Genomic DNA, 17,107 nt, shown 5'->3' with positions numbered 1-17,107 from the left:
CCATTTCAGACTGCACTCAGACAACTGAGGAAGCCCCTCACTCTTCCCCTGTGGGTGCACCAAATGGCCACAAAAGATCCCTGGGTTACCTTCCATTTTCAGTGATGCGTGTGTGGCGGAGAAGAATTCTCTCATCCTGCGGGTCTCCAGAATATCGTTTTCAAACACGGACCCGATCCCCAAAGCTCAGGTCGTGGCAGATAAACGCGTAACAAAAACACTCTTTTTTTTTTTTTTTAAATTAAAAAAAAAAACAAAACTGGAAACCCCGGCAAATAAGGAACGAAAGCGGCGGGCGACTCCACGGGTTGGCGCAGCGAGCTCGCCGACGGAGCCGTTGCCAAAGCGTGCCTCCGCAGGAACCCCTGTGGAACCCCGCCGGGCCTGGCTGACACGCCGTTCGCCTGGTTCCCTCCCGCGGTGCCCCCTGCAGTGAAGCGCCTCGAGAGTCTGAATAGAACAGAGGCTGCGGTAAACACCCAAGTGTGACACTGCTTTGTTGCTTCTCAAGCTTTCATTTGCCCGCGTTTTCACACCGCGCTGCTGGCTACTCTCTGTGGCTATCTGAAAATAGCCACGGGTAGCAATGTGTATTATCAATCTCTATTAGAACCGGAGTACATTTCAGTCATCCGGCCATTTTTGTAAGCAATTTCAAGTGAAGATATTACTGCGTGATGTCGTGGCATGCCCATTTGTTTTTTTGGATGAGCAGCAGAGCATGGAACAAAGCCACCTCGCATCACCCAGCATGCACTCCTCTGCTAGGCTGTCACCGTGGGGCACTTTTCTTCACCGGTTCCACCGACAGGAAACGCGGGGGCCGGGGCCGAGAGAGAGGCACGCAGACTTTCTCTCCCAATTAACACCCGAAAAGGCGGGAAGGCGAGATCGCCGATGCTTGCGCGAGGGCCGCCCGCCACCTTCCACGAGCCCCGAGAAGCGGCAGACGCGGAGAAATACACGACCCAACGCACGCACCTCAAAAACAACCACCGTGACTTTGGAAGCACATTCTATTCCTCAGGGCTTGGAATGCAGCGAGTCTTTTGACAATAATGAAAGAATGAAAGACAGCCCAGCAACAGAAGCTGAAGAGTATAGGTCTCCTTACACCTTTATTACAGGTATAGAAACCTTGCTCAAGCTGACGCCCGTATGTCCGTGGAACATCCGTATACTCTCGCACGAGCCGGGATTCAGGCCTGAGAGACAAAAGGCCGTGGAGAGGGGGCGTCGGAGGAGGCGACGGCTTCAAAAGAAACAGGTTGGACGATGCAGTCGTCGAGTGTCTTTTTTTCCCCCCTCCACCCCCTCCCTGGTGCAGTCTATCTTGCTCCCTCTCTCTCTCTCCCCCTCCCTCTCTTGTCTAACTCCACTGAGCAACAAGTGCTGTCTGTGAGTACCACCCCTCCCCCTCCCTCCCCCCCTTCCCTCGCTAACCTCCAGAAGCTATCGCAAATCCTCAGCCTGCAAGCAACTGCCAGCTGACAAAACTGTTTAGTCAGCAAGAAGGCTAGGGTGGGAGTTAGAGGGAGGGAGGGAGGGAGAGAGAGAGAGAGACAGACAGAGAGAGAGAAAGCGAGGCAGAGAGAGAAAGAGAGAGAGAGACAGACAGAGACAGACAGAGAGTGAGAAAGCGAGGCAGAGAGAGAGAGAGAGAGACAGACAGACATAGAGTGAGAAAGCGAGGCAGAGAGAGAGAGAGAGAGAGAGAGAGGGGAGGGGGTTGGTTAGAGAGAGAATGGAAGGAAAGACATTCTTTCTGCGCACGCTCAGTTCAGCCTCCCTCTCCATCGCTCCCTCCCTGGCTGGTTAACCCTTCCCTCCCCGCTGCTCGCTGGCGAGGGGGGGCGACGCCGCCGAGTGACGGGCTGCGGGGGGGGGGGGGGGGGGCATCCGCCCCGCCCGCGAAACATCGGCCCGGCCTTTCCAGCAGCCGCCCGCGATCCCTGCCGCTGGAGCCGCCTGGACCGAGGAGGGAAAACAAACTGGGGGGAGGAGGGGCTTTCTCCGTGCCATTGTTTTAACACTTCCTCCAGCTCCGCCCCCTCCCTCACCCCCCACAAAATGGACTGGTTCACTTCCTCTCCCCCCCACGCTCCTCTCCTCCTCACCCCAGGTGCTGCTGCCAGCACTTACATTTTCAACCATCTCTCAATTTCTCTCCTCCCTCCCTCCCTCCCTCCCCTCCCCTCCCCTCCCCAGGCACATTCTTTCACATCAGTGATATAGCTGCAGACCAGACTTTGACCCGCAGTAAATACCCGCTTTATTTGCTGCTTGTGGCTCTCGGTGCAGCATAATGCCATGCAGCAGGCTAAAGGATACGCAGGCTGGTTGAGCATCCGCACTCTACATTAACACCGCCGCGGGGTGGAGCCAAGGTCAATCGGCACCACCCCCAACGCAGCCTGCGCGACTGACCCGGAGAGAGGACCCTTCCAGCCCTAATGCCCACCTCCCGGGTCCTCCTCGAGCTCAAAAACAGACACATTTACCCACCAGCAGGGCAATAAAGACGCTCATTTTTTCTCATTCTGACCGTCTACAAGCACTGTGGGAACAGGAAGCAGGAACTTCAGTTGCTGTCTATGATGTAATGGAGGCACTGCAGGTCTCACAGTGCCACAGACCATGGTGTGGGGTAACTTCATTTGGGGATGCTTACCCTCCCAGTGGACTAACCGATACTATGGACACGAGGGTCATGAGGGTGTGGCCAGGGCAGTCAACAGCTGAAGGAACCTGACTGTGCCCATGGGGGAATTGCTAAGTAATTAATCTATATTTCCAGGTATAATTCACTTGTTGATGTAATGAATGACAACCTGGATTTGCATTTTACGGCACTATGAGTCGACTATTCGGCTATATTCCTCAAATAACTTAAAGGGTTAACAGCATTGTACATAAAAATTAGGCTCTCAACTGCAGACCACAAGAAAGGCCACAATTTGGAAAAAGTACTGATTATCCTGCCCTTTTGAAGAGTTTAAAGCGTGAACAAAGCTCGTCGCACGGGAATGAGACGACAGAAATCTCGTGCATACCATTTCCTGACCCGTGCAAGGCTTCTGAGCGAAAATGAGTGTGATTCAGAAAAGCACTACTGTACGGGCTTTCTAAGAGTGATAACGAGTTTCAGTTCCTGAAATTGACTCCAGCGTTTTTCTTCACCAGAACACTTTGCTTTGCTTCCTTCTAAAATAACTGTTAAACTACCTCCTTCTGTGGCAGAGCAAATACTTATGTTAACAGCTTGATATGTCGAGAGGCAAAAGTCCTCAGAAGTAAGACAATTAGGATAGTGGAGCAAGGCAATTGTGGTTCTATACTCATATGTATCTCTAAAACAAGCTTCATGTGAATGAAGTTAACACAGCTTAGCCAACTGAACAAAACAGAACGCATTACCATAGGGATCTGTAAATTGCCTTTTGCCATTTCAAAAGGAGGTCTCTTTTTTTGCCTTGTCAAAAAAGGTCTATAAAACCAAATAAAACAATTCTCCAACTCAAATTTGCTCCACAATGCAGATTATTTTGAGTATGTATGACCTTTTTTTACGCAGGGCCTACTCAAGCACACTAAAACTCTCCATTGTACAACCCCAACCCCAACCCCCCAGAGTACTCGTGCGTGCACACACACACACACACGCACAAACACACGCGCGCACAAACACACACCGTGTCCCAGGCTCTATATTTACTCAAGGCAGCGTGGACAGGAGCCAGACTATGGGAGGTTAGTCGTCTACCCGCTGCATTCGTCGCGAGAAGAGCTGCGTGTTTAGATCTGCAGTGCGCTGCCCTACAGCCCCTCTGCGCTGCCACTGCGTTCGTTTCCCGGCCGACTGCACACTAAACGCGCCCCAACGCCAAAGGTTCATCTGCCAAGCGGGCCTTATTATCTGCTCACCCGAAGGCCCAGCGAAACGGTGATTAAAGCACTGGAAGTCACACAATACAGGATTCACACACACGCTGCAGCGCAGGGTTCCTCATCGGTGCAGGCTGAAATTTCTGAGGCTCGGCTCTCAAGTTTCAACAAGACGCTGGAGTCCACTGACCCACTCACAAAAGAGCCCACGCGGCCTGCTACACGAGGCTGCCCTTACATGGAAAATAGGCTTTTTTCTTTAATGTTCTCACAGCTGCAGGTATAATAATGCTCGTAACGTAAAAGAGCAAAGAGCTCTAGAAAAAGGTCTTATACTCTGTTCCCTTGCCCACATCTACACATTTACAGTATGAAAATCCCATTGTTAAAATGTGCCGGCGATGAAGCCGTTCTTTAAATGATTTTGGAGATGTTTGTAGCCGAATGCGCTCGGACTGCTGACGCTGCGCGCTCGGTGAGCGCAGGAAGGCGGCGGCGGAGGGGGACGAACGGCGCGTGAGGACGCCGCGCCGCTTCTTCCTTCCTAGCGATGATACTGACGAGCCGCAGCATGGGGGCCCCCGTTCCAGACCCCGGCTCACCCTCTCCTCTCCTCTCCGTCCCCCCCTCCCCCTCCCCCGCAGGTACCTCCTTCGGCTCCCTCCGGGCCAGGCCGCCCATCCACACCCAGCCCGGGACGGAACATAATCTTACCTAAAATAGACGGGTTAAAAATAGCCTAGCCCGGGAGCCAAAGGGGCAGCCCCTCTGCTCCCCTTGGGCGAATGAGGACCCTCTCGATCGGGATGGCCCTCAGGAGACCCTGCCCTGCTGGGAGAGGCTCCTTGGCTTCTGACGAGGTGCCGCGAATACCTGCTTTTTCTCCACTCAGGCTGTCCGTACACACACATTACATTACACACAAACACATGTATGTACATGCATGTGCACCCCTAACCCCATCTGCACACGAAGGGGTTATTCCTGCACTTGATAACTACCACTTTGGGGAAAAACACTTAATATGGTTTGTTTTGTTCAACTTGGAGCATGTATGCACGTGCAGAAGCCCAGTTCAATTAGCCTACTGCACAACAGACAACAACAACACAACTGAGTTAGCCACCTCAGTTAGCTTACCTACGTCAAACAGTTCAATCCGCAGATAAACATAGATCAAAAGGTTTGTCATAATAAAACACATTGCTCAGGATTGTTATGTTTATAAAAACATTCATACAGCTTGCCATCATGGGGTACTCCTGTTAAAGTGAAACTGTTGGTTGGGAATAGGTAGTGTATTCCATGCTACTTTCGACAGAAGCAATAACAGGTTTCATTCTGTTCGCTAAATGCAGCTGCAGTATACATAAAAGGACCCTTGGAGCGGACTATGAGGTGGATCAATCTAGACTTCAAGGTTGAAACTTAGCGCTAGTACCTGCCCATCCTTACATTAGAAAGTTTTGTTCATGCAAAATGTTGTTTTGTCAATAAGTAAGCTTTGTATTTATGGGTATAGGCCCATTCACCTACTGTTCACCTATTGTCCTTGTTTATTGAACCGTTTATTCAAATCGAGCGTATCTTACCTCTTCAAATCTGAGGTACAGAAAACAAATCTAAAGTTCCTGACATGACTAACGAGACAAGCCTCTATACATGGGGGCAGGTGAGCCAAAGTCCCACTTAGTGTAATAACTCCACTGTTTAAATGACTGGAGAGAGCCATTACAATTCCCAGGGGTCATTGACAGACTCACGGCAGTGGGAGGCAACACTGTTCTCGCATAAGGGAGAGACTTCAAAATGCATCCTCATTTGAATAAAACACATAATGTTGATTGAAACACCGAATATTTTTGCTCTCCTCGGTAGTGGGCCTGAGAACCCGGTAACTCGAATGCGCAATTCAAATTTGAGAAACTGCATAAAGATAGGTTACTCACAAAGGAGGAAATTCAACCTCCGATGATAAATTTCCTTTCATTCCTTAAGAATTAATTTCAAAGAGATGGGATTGCACAAATTCTGTTAAATTAAGACATATCTGATCCCAACCATAAATTCAGCTTAAAAATCTCATCATAGTCTATATTGTTATACAAGTCACAATGAACGAGTTTAATTCAACTAGCATGGCCAAAGCCTTAAATTCTAAATGTCATGTAGCCGATATAGTTCATTTTAACTCTGTATTAGCAAGAGCATTGTTGCTACCACTGTGAAACTGCTGTCAACTGATGCTTATCAACTGAATTCACTACCTACTACAACTGGCAAGGCCCGAAGCTACCTTTATTAGCAGTACTAAAAACTAAAATAAAACTAAAACTTTTAAATAAAATGACATCACCAATTACAAAGTGACCAAGATTTATGAATTCATTTTATCGCTCTTTTACCAGATATTAAAATATGTAGCTACACCCTACACTGTAAAGTCCTACTACTAAAGAATTTGGGCTTGCCTCAACTATGGCTACATGGAGACAATGCTGTCAGGCAACCTGAAATCTTCAGATGCCACACAGAAGTTTGACTGGTATTTAGTGGTTTTCTCTAAGGAGGCTGATTTCTCATATAATAACTGTTATTTCGTAAGCAAGCCTAATAATTGTAGTAATACAACTGCAATGCTTTTGATTGTTGTTTGTTATTTTTCTTGTCAGAAATTCTGTCCAAATATACACATAGGAAAACAAGGCAGAATAATTGAACTACGCGATTATGCAGAAATTTTTAATTACTGGTGAATCCATGAACTAAAAAAGCAAATAGATCCACATCTAGAAATGGAGCACAGTGCTTGGAGAGTAAATGGGAGTGATGAGATTTGAACTTAACATCCATAGACTGTCGAAATATCTAATTCATTGAAGTACATGTTTGCTCAGACTTAAAGTAAAAATTCATGACAGCGAAAGAGAATTTACCATATATGAATGAGAGTTACAGGGAAAGATGTCATTTGTTAAATAAATCACCCTGCACCTGGCTCTAACTGACTGAGCTTGTTTTCCATGCACTAGGCCTAAAGATTTTGCTATTCTTGTGGAGACCTCCAAGTTGAGGACAGAACTGACCACATGTGAATCCTCTAAGATCTACCCAGGCTGCTCGAATCTACTGCGATTTCCCGAGTCTTCTACTGAATGCATCTGACCTGACCGTTTGTTGTGTCTGGGCTGGATAAACAAACCACTATCTGTCACCTCTTGCCTTGTGTGTTTTGTGGGGTTGGGAATGATGGTGTGTTCCCCACAGACACTAATAAAAGAGACAGGTTCTGAAATTTTCTGCTTAAGTTTATCTGAAACCTATACCTGAAAACATTTTAGCAAACAACATCTCAGTTGATCAGTTTAAAAATGTTAAGTCCTTACTGACCTATGCTTCAAAAGACCAGATTCAACATTTCACTTTAACATCCATTTTGCTTTCTATATATAAATGCGAACATATGGCTCAAATACTGAATGAGCAGCAACTTCCTCAGGTTTTTATTCACAGAAATCATAGGCTAGGCTCCAGCTGCCTCATTAGCAACATTTTAAAGTTTAACTTCCTGAAGCCTTTGAAAAATCGGAACTATGTTTTGCAAACTTGTGTTCCCATTGTAGTGGAAGTTTGCAGCTTTTTGGCGTGGTCAATGGGCCCAACAAACCACATGACTTTCGAAATCAAGTCATGCATGGTATTTGTGATCAGCTAAGGATGTGACGACATTTCCTTCTATGGTGAATTATGATCACCGAGCTTACCATTTTCTTTCCAGTTTAATGATAATGACCAGCCAACTACAGCATAATTATCAACATGAGTGTAACATTAATGGTATTTGTAAATCACTGGATGATTACTGGCGTCATCAACAACTATACTTTTATCTAACTAGCTAGCCATCCATTATAGCAAGCAAGGCAGTGTACAATAATCAAATTCAAATTATATAGCCTATAGAGTCCCAGAAGAAACTCCTTGCTTCCCAAAGGCTTGAATGGTATAAATAGTAGGTTATAACAACAGACAACTTCAAGTAATGTTTATTAGCTACAGTAGGAAGAGTGTAGCAAGCTGCAGGTAAATTAATCCTGAACTATGATTAAACATACTGACAGTAAGTAGTGATGAAAAAATACAGTCGATAAGCTTTAGCTACAATTATGATTAACCTGCAATGCAACTGGAATTCACACAGCAGTTGCTGTGGTAGGCTAAATCACTTGTTTAACCCTTTAAGGTGTGAGATCACAAATATGAGATTAGAATGTTCTTAACTCAACATTCTAATGATGTAACAATCGCTACTGGTAATTGAAAGCAATGGAGTTCTAGAACACTGACTCTTTTCAAAAACTTTTCAAAACTTTTTTTTTTTTTAAAGCCTACTGTTCAAAGGGCTAAATGCCAGTTTGGAAGTATGCTGGGAGTTCCAAGAGTGTTGTCACTGGAGAATAGAACAAGCTAGAAACATAATAATAATAATAATAATAATAATAATAATAATAAATGGTCTGTATGCAGGTGAGGATGAACATGGATTTAGTGGAGAGACTGGAGAGTACTAAAGACACAGGAAAACTGAAAATGTTCTTCATGAGACACATAAGAATGGCGTGCGGTAAACTATTTTCCTGCAGGGAACCCGGCTCGGGTAAAATCGCCTGAGACTCAGAAAACATTGTAGCTTAGTTTTGGCCTCATCACATATTAACCTCTTGAAGCAGGACCTTTTCACTGCTCCATCAGCATTTCAATGGTCGAGAGGAGAAACTTTCAATCAGTTACAAGCATAATCTCGTAAGGCCCTCCCACACAGACAGAAGTACTAGGTGTCTATTTTGACAACAAAGGCCACTGTTCGGAGCATCTTATGCACTGAGGGCAGAGAAGTAGGGGAAGTTAGAGACCAAGGACACGTGCAATGAACACAGTCGCTGCAAAGCTCACCAACCTTCGCTCAACTGAAAGGAGAAAATCTTTGGATCTCAGCTAGTTACATTATTATAAATTACTTCTCTTATGTTCAAGATACTGCACAGATGCTACATTGAACAAGTCTGAAAGAACAAGACAGTCCTTCGGAAATGGGAAGAACATAGTGAAACAGCAAATGCAGCCAGGACTATTTTACCGGGGCTGTCATGCAAAGAACAAAAATAATACAGTCAATAAACACTGTTGTCTTCTACTGTGGCTACAACTCAAGTGCATCAACACATAAAAATGGTAATATACCCAACTTCAAATGAAATAAAAATTGTACGCACTATATTGTTCTCAGCATTATAATGAACCGGTCAGTGGAATATGAATACTGGAATACTGTGGAATACTGGTGTTAAATTCAAATGGTAATGAACTCCTTGTGTAGATTACTTATAAAATTATCACAGATATCAGCAAGATTTTTAACCATACCATCTAATCATGTACATATACGAGAGTTACGCAAGTAAGCACCAACTTCTGGAAATCCAGTGGATAGGCTACATTTTGCATTTTAAATTAGACAAAAATAAGTTAAAGATTTTCCTCCTATCTGATAGAATATCAAAGCTGACCCAAGCTGAAGATGTTGTGATGGAAATAGGGACTGGCAGCAATCTCACAAATGAAAATGCCTTAATCGTATTCAAGAGAGAAGCACAGTGTAAAAATCTTTGTGAAAAATGAGCTCCCTAAATTAATGCAAAGGGGAACCAGTTTCTATATATTACAGCATGTCTTAAAATGAAAAAAGAACAGCTAAGTTTAGTACACCAATCCTTCCCTTAAGGAAATGTTAATACTCTATTACTATTATTATTACGCCTACTCCATATATTCTTATTGTACAACCCATACAACATCAACTTGCATTACTTTGGCCTGCATTATGATGAACATATTTATATTTGAAATCAGGCCAGCCTACATTGTTAAAATTATGTTAATTGGTCTAAGCTGTGACGACAAATGCTATTTAGCCCAATTTAAACGTGCAATACATAGTTACTATTTATTTTATATTATTTCCATTTTACAAATACAAATAATGGAGCACATATTGATACAATAAGCCTAAATACATCTGTCTAATAACATTTACTTAACTCAGAAAAAAAATTTAATTAAAAAACTAACTAAATTACTAAATAAAAAATGTAAACACTTCATGCATCTATTGTGATGGGACTAGTTGGTGAAAGAACCATTTCTGCACCCTTCTTAACACCCAAAAAGTAGTGCAAAAACAACAGGACTGTGTGGTGATGCGCCTCTGTGAACCATCTAAATTTGTGAAACCAAATGGTTGAGGACCTGCCTCCACTTTCAGGTGAGACTCGTGACTGGAGAGTCAGACTTGCTCAAGTTTCATCATTCCGAGGGAACCCTTTAATCCACCGTATATCCTCTTTACTCATCACACAGGGCTAGTGTGAAAACTAACCAAAGCAATTACACAACTTAATATTCACATATGGTTTAAAGACCTAGTAACTGCAAATGATGAAAGGTTTTCGTGTTTGTTAGTATTTCTTATTTTAAAAAATACCAAAAAGTTATTTTAAGCTATCCAACTGCCTGTAATGGTAGCTGCCATTTTGGCTTCTCCCCTCGACCTCATGATGCTGCTGCTGCGTGTCTTTACTTGATTATGGCTGCCAGGCTGGCGAATACACATGCAGCAAAGACAACATTCACCTTCCTTTTCACTAGATGAAAGCACGGCGAGGCGTTAGAAAAAGTTACAACTTCCGCTCCCAGGTAAAGAAAATATGAAACTAATCACAGACCGTCCAATGAGTGTATGAGAAGCCCCCTGCTAATTCTTACAGAAAAAAAAACACTTCACTGGGATAATAGGAGTCCCGCTGACAGAAGTGTCTTGCGTTATCATCGTTAGATGTGAGTCAGACATACTACTTTTAGTTGTAGCAGTTTAGTGATGACCAAAAAGAACAAGAAACAAGAAAGCCTGCTTCCAAACGCAATTAAATCATCCTTAAAACAACGTGTTGCCGAAACTTTTAAATAACGTATTATTTGTACTCATTTATTTTCTGCATCCTCCCACCTTATTTCACTTGTTAATTATTCATCCCCAACAAAATGTATGGATTCAAATTGTGTGCTCACAAAAAAATGAGTGTGTGATGTGTGAGTCGTGCTGCCGCCGTGGGTCGACTCTGGAGTAGTGTAGAATTTCGTAATGGAATGTGAACTGCTCATCCGGATCTGCACTCTCCTCTCTATATTCTTCCAAGCGGCTACAGAAGGGAACGCGAGACGACTAGCTAAAGAATACCATCGGTTATTTATCGCCTTCTACATTATATCTACTAGCCAACTATCCATGACTTTTAGTTTCTAGAATAACAAAATATTTAGTATCCAGAACAGCACAAATCATCTCAAAAAATGTCAACAAATGCAAAGAAACATTTAACTGCGATATAGCCACGAGACCCCCTTACTTAAAAGCATACACAAAAAGTAAGTTGATTTTCAAACATCCAGGGTTACAAACTTGCAGTCGAGTACAAGGAAGTAACGTTAAAGTTGCGAGGAATAGGTGCCTAGCAACCATCAGCTAACTAGGCTGCAGTTTCCTGAGCGACCAGAACTCATCAATTCATTCACTAAGCTGTGAAACTTTTCACAGTCAATAAGAAGTATGTTGTTAGTCCAAGTTAGTTAACCAGCCACATTAGGCTACGGGAGAAGACTAAGCGACCTTTAAGTTAACGATAACTTATAATTATCTATTTCTGCCCCACCCCCACCGTTAAAAAAGTTGTAGATGAGTCAATTCCAAAATACGCATTGGTTCACATTTTAACATCTTTACACACGATGCAACGAACTCCATCACCATTTTCAGATTTCTGACGCTTTTTAAAGAACTAAATAGAAGTATAATTTAGCTTCCTCTTCGGTTGGACTCTTTAAAAAAACATGTCGGACTGCCAAACCGTCATATGAGGAACATCAGGGATAGACCGACAGCTAGCCAACAGTGTTAACAAAATTAAAAAAAAACGTGTAGGACATTTAATGTTCCAACAAGTACCTAGCTAAACGTCTCCACAAGGTCACAACGTAGCTGGCTAAATGCACGCATGGCCACTAAGCTGTACGCTCCGGTCAAAGTACACTAGCTATCCTAGCTAGCTAAAGACATGGATGCTCCGCACAACGCAAGCAGCTAAGTTAGCTAGCTAGCTAATAAACTTTGCACCTTCGACAGGAGCCTCCATCCTTCCAAACTAAAGTAATTGGGAAAACTTCGAAGCTGATCTATTGCCGTCGTTTCCCCAAGCTAAGCTCTAACTGCCATGACCAGGTAGTTAGCTAGCGTGTTAAAAATAAATATGCAAGAGGAAGAGACCAGTCAAATTCCACAGCTCAGACGTTTTAATCATGGATGAGCATCAGGTCCTAGCTAAACGAAACTAGGAAGCAAACGACAGTTGCGAAAACTAAATATCATCCACACATCTCTTTTCCAACTTTACTAAACTTTCACTTCATACAAATGTTACCTCCTCTACTTGCCGAAGAATCCCTTCGACCGTCTGCAAAAAAACAGAATGCAAGGCTAAGAAAGTGATACGAGGAGCTAGCTACTTACGTTTGACTTTGTTGGGGTTGGGCTGCTTGCGCCGAGACATGGTGATGATGGTGATGATGGACTAAGAAAAAAAACTGCAAAGTTGTTCCGGAGAGGAATCAAAATGGCGTTTCTGAGGATGTCCTAAGTTCTTAAACTGTATATTTTGACTATTTCTTCCGCTCTCCCAATGAGGATGATGGAGGTAAAGAGTTGAGAAACGGGAGGAGAGAAGTCTCACTTATTTCGCTATCCTCTCTCGGTTAGTCTCTCAGCGCAGCTCTCTCTTCTCCCTAAACCTGATAAGTAGACGCATCACGTGTTGCTCTGCCAGTCTCCAAGGGGACGTGTTACTGAGGCTGCTGCCACTAGCTAGTTCAGTTAGTAAGCATCTCTACAGGAGGGGTCTCTATCGAGCAAAGTGAGAAAAGTTTATCGAACAACAACTATCCCACTCTACTTCTTTGTTGCTGCAGAAGGAAAGACGCGCTGTATGTCTTCTTTCATATTTGCTTAACTTTGTGCTAGGCTATCTATGTCATCGGTGCGCACAGTGCCAGTATAAATCTCTTTTCAGTTTTACACGAGTTAGCAACTACCTTTTTTTAAACATGCAGCAAACGAAATTGCCTGTTGTAGCAGATGCACTTTAATCACCGCGTCTTGTTTGTTTTCAAAATGTTCTAATGATTGCGTGGTCGTTCAGCTGCAGGCCATTTAACTAGATATTGACATTGAAACGACGGTGTGATGCTTTATTTGCGTTGAAATGATATAAAACAAGTATTATACGCGAATGTAAGTGCACATAGGCCTAATTGATTTGCATATGGCCGCAAAGTGTCAAGCTATTACACAACGTCACTAGTCAGGGTTTAAGTATCCAATTCCAAAACAATCATTGCAGTTAAATTCTAGTAGCCTAATAATTTTCCGGCAACATACACATGTGGCAGGCCTATCTTGGTGACTTCCCTGCATTCTTGCTAACTGAAGTGAATGCACTTATGTTCCAATTGAAATCGCTCCGTATAAGAGCGTTCGCTGAATGGATTTAATATACTGTAATTATAATGAAATTCAATGTAATTATATTATTTATGTGAGAAAAATGTGCTATACGGTGCTGTTGCTGTAATAGGTGATAGCGCTATTGCAGGCCTCAAGAGCGTGTTGGTATGTCGTTATAGCATGGCAACATTTTTGAACGCTTGTGTTTTAGAACCATCTTTGTACGGTTATTATCTTAATGCCCTTGTTTCTGTGATATGCATTTTATCTGTTCACAGTGGCTTTGTTAGCGCACTGGATACAATATCTGATAATAATAGTAATAATAATTTGCATTTGACATTAATTGTCTCATGCATTGTGGATGCCTCGAAAAAGGCATCACTTGTAAATTAAAATATAGCCACATCAAACATAATTAACGTAAATGGCATGTCAACTAAAACTCGTTTTCAGCGTACCAAAATTTCAGGTTACTCACGCATACAAAGCACTGTCCATAAGTCATTGATTAACATTATTGATTAAATTATTATTATTGTTGTTGTTGTTGTTGTTGTCAACTTGTTGTTTAATAATAATAACAATAATTATTATTGTTGTTGTTATTTTGTTCAGAGAACTGTGTTCACAAATAAGGCTTTTTACTGTATATTGTAAGATTAATTATACTATTGTATTACTTGGCTAAACTTTGACGCACAAACATACAGTACATTAATGGGGCAAACACAAGATAGGTTTGTGAGATTCCATATTTATTCAATAGGCCTAAATATTTGTTGTTTTTATTTATTATTTATTTATTCATCTCCCCCTTTTGCTAGTGTAAATGATTATATGTTTCTTGGTATAAATGTCTGTCTATAAATGTGAATGTTATATGCTACTAGAAAAAATTTCCCCATAGGGATAATGAAGTATTCTATCTATTTATCTGTCTATCTACAGTATCTATTTGTATTGGTACTTATTATTTAAATTTTTCTATTGGTATTTATCTATTTCTATTTTGTATTTATTTTAAGTTGAAAATATACTAGAAACTGTATATTTTTTCAAATTAACTTGACAACCTGTTTAAAACATTAAATTATGTGTTCGTCATCCAGCATATCCCAGCATGCATTGGGCCAGAGACAGGAATGCACCCTGGACAGGCCGCCAGTCTATTACATGGCAATGTGTTCTTCCATGAGGCAATTCTTATTATTTGACACGTTTATGTAACACAGAGTTTTAATGACCACATTCTCTTCAGATGGTAAGATGAAAAAATACAGGGCCAAGTTACGTTCAATAATTTAGAAAATATTGGGTAGCATTGTTTTGGAATAAAGCTTGTTGAATTTGTGTGAGCTAAGATAGCCAACCTCTTTCTTATAACTTGGCCTCATTTTGTCAATACTTTTAACGGCAGGCCTACATTTTGTCAGTTTTAATGAATGACTTATAGACAGTACTTTGTATCTGTGAGTAACTTGCCATTTTCATATGCTGAAAAGTGTTTTTGATGAGATTGTATACATAATAGACCTACTAATTGTTTGTATGTCAGCAGATAGTACATAAAAACATGGAATTTGGAAGGTGGCTACAGTAGCCTAGTTTAAAAAGTAGTCAACGCTTGAAATGCCACAGTGGTCAATTTGACTGTTGTCACTTTAAGAAAATCAAAAAATCTGCTATCATGAAATCCATATGGCTCCCACTATGTGACTTTTCCTAAACATATGTATTGAACATCCTGATATAATTTGAATATCAATATTGCATTAGGAAATGAAGTTAAAAACACTTACTAAAATGGCCATGAATGGTCAAATTGGCCATCATTTATTTATTTTGCTTGTATGCTTGAGCATTTGGGCACCGCAACCCAGTCGCACTATGGCACCACTTCCCATAAGACCGGTACCTACTGGACTGAATCACAAAGCAGATTTTGGTTCTTCATTTCAGTGGCATTTTCACTAACATTACACTCACTCTGTTGACTAAGTCAGTGAAGCTAGCTTCCATGCAAAACAAAGATGGAGACCAGTTTTTAAGAGCATGTTCTGTTGGCTAAAATAGCATCATGTGCAGTTCCTTATCGCCATTTTTCCTGTGTATCTGAGTATCCTGCAATTGGCTACTCTCATCAGACTACTTCAGATTTTGTTATTGCCAGAAAGGCAGAAGATGTAGCTAAATAGGGAGTATTATTGATTGTGGGTCTGGAGCATTTGTGATGATGAAAGCAGCAGGGAAAAGGAAAAGGAGAAAAACACAAAATAACCCAAGTTTATTGTGTGGATGTGAAGTTGTATCTTAATTCTTTGTGTTTACATGAGGTCAGAAAGTACAGAAGTTAATGTTCTTAAGGACTGAGAGTCTGTGGTTATTGTGGTTATTTATATAGGAAACTTTGAAAAGTGCCAAACTCTGAGCTGTATAGGTATGGGACATGCCCCATCAAGCCGTAACTTGGGGGATGGCAGACCTGCCATCCCAATATGTAGTCTGCACTGTATAACTATGGCACTTTATACTTTATTTATTTCAAAATTATATTTATCTCTTTTCTTCACAATTTAGAATGGAAAATTTTACCTCTGACGTTATTTCTATACCTCCTACATCTGTGCAAGAAGCACATGGGATGCACACACATACACAGAGGAGCTAGTGGAGATCAGTGTGTGCAGGTGGTTGGCATGTTGCTGCTATGCCGGATTCCCGGTCACATATAGCCCAAGCTCAAATCTTCCATGTCTGTATTTATGGTAAGCACTGTTACTGACCACAGGAGCCCATTAAATGTTTTAAATATCAAAACATGTTAGGAAAAGTACATGGCAAGACAGAGTAAATGTCTTGCCAAGCCAAAAGGCCAACAGTACTTGCAAATGATCAAGAATTTTAAATGAACCCCAAACTATAGAATAAAAAAAAATCACAAGAGATAATCTTGTCATTACACTTTATCTGACTTTACATATTCCATCAATGTCATGGACTTTGAAACCATCAGTTAAATGTTAACAAATTAAATTAATACCAGACTGAATTATTAAAATACAAAGAACCGAAGTGCATACACAGTCTGTTTCTAATGATGCATTTTGCTTCCATGTTTTTACAAGTTGTTTGGAAAATCTCATCATAGCATTAAACAGGGATAGTGGTCACAATATGAACATCCTTGTTATTGTTTTTGTGTTGAGTGCAGATTAGCGATACACGAAAGTTAAAGTTTAAGACTTGGATAATTATTTCTCCTGACTTTACTTACTGATCTAAAACGGAAACCATTCCTCATATAAAAAATGAAGACAATTTAACAATATGTTTTGCGTCAATTTGGGTCCTCAGACCAGTGGCAAAGAATACATACTGGCTGACGCATATATTAGACTAACAATTAGAAATGTAAAATGTATTATATATTATATTAATAATAATACATTATTATAAATGTGTATGTGTATGAGAGAGAGAGAGAATGGGTGGGGTGGTTAACGAGCAAACGCGATGCATCTCTGCCGTTTCCAATAATGTGCAAGAGGGGGCGGGGTACGTTCACTTACAGCGACTGTTTCCATTCAACAAAGTTCTGGAACCATTAAC

The 17,107-nt window shown here is 41.7% G+C and overlaps 1 protein-coding gene and 1 long non-coding RNA gene across 4 annotated transcripts in view; one reads left to right on the top strand and one right to left on the bottom strand.

Moving 5' to 3' along the window:
- The window catches only part of LOC118225093 (ras-responsive element-binding protein 1-like), a 68,354-nt gene extending 55,210 nt beyond the window's left edge, over positions 1–13,144 (bottom strand). The window contains exon 1 of one of the 3 annotated variants that reach the window (XM_035413125.1): positions 12,506–13,144. The gene's annotated coding sequence lies outside the window, so the exon portion shown is untranslated. Of the gene's footprint in view, positions 1–12,416 lie in introns of all 3 variants that reach the window. The other 2 variants (XM_035413128.1, XM_035413127.1) reach the window with 2 other exon arrangements.
- On the top strand, positions 535–7,134 carry LOC118225095. Its single transcript, XR_004764766.1, has 3 exons — positions 535–1,267; positions 4,530–4,745; positions 6,918–7,134. It is a non-coding gene; the product is annotated as an uncharacterized LOC118225095 (long non-coding RNA).
- Positions 13,145–17,107: the final 3,963 nt, after the last annotated feature.

The sequence above is a fragment of the Anguilla anguilla genome, chromosome 4, assembly GCF_013347855.1.
Source record: "Anguilla anguilla isolate fAngAng1 chromosome 4, fAngAng1.pri, whole genome shotgun sequence".
Lineage (NCBI taxonomy): Eukaryota > Metazoa > Chordata > Actinopteri > Anguilliformes > Anguillidae > Anguilla > Anguilla anguilla.
Note: the sequence above shows the minus strand (reverse complement) of the source record. Positions and strands in the feature narration are given on the sequence as shown.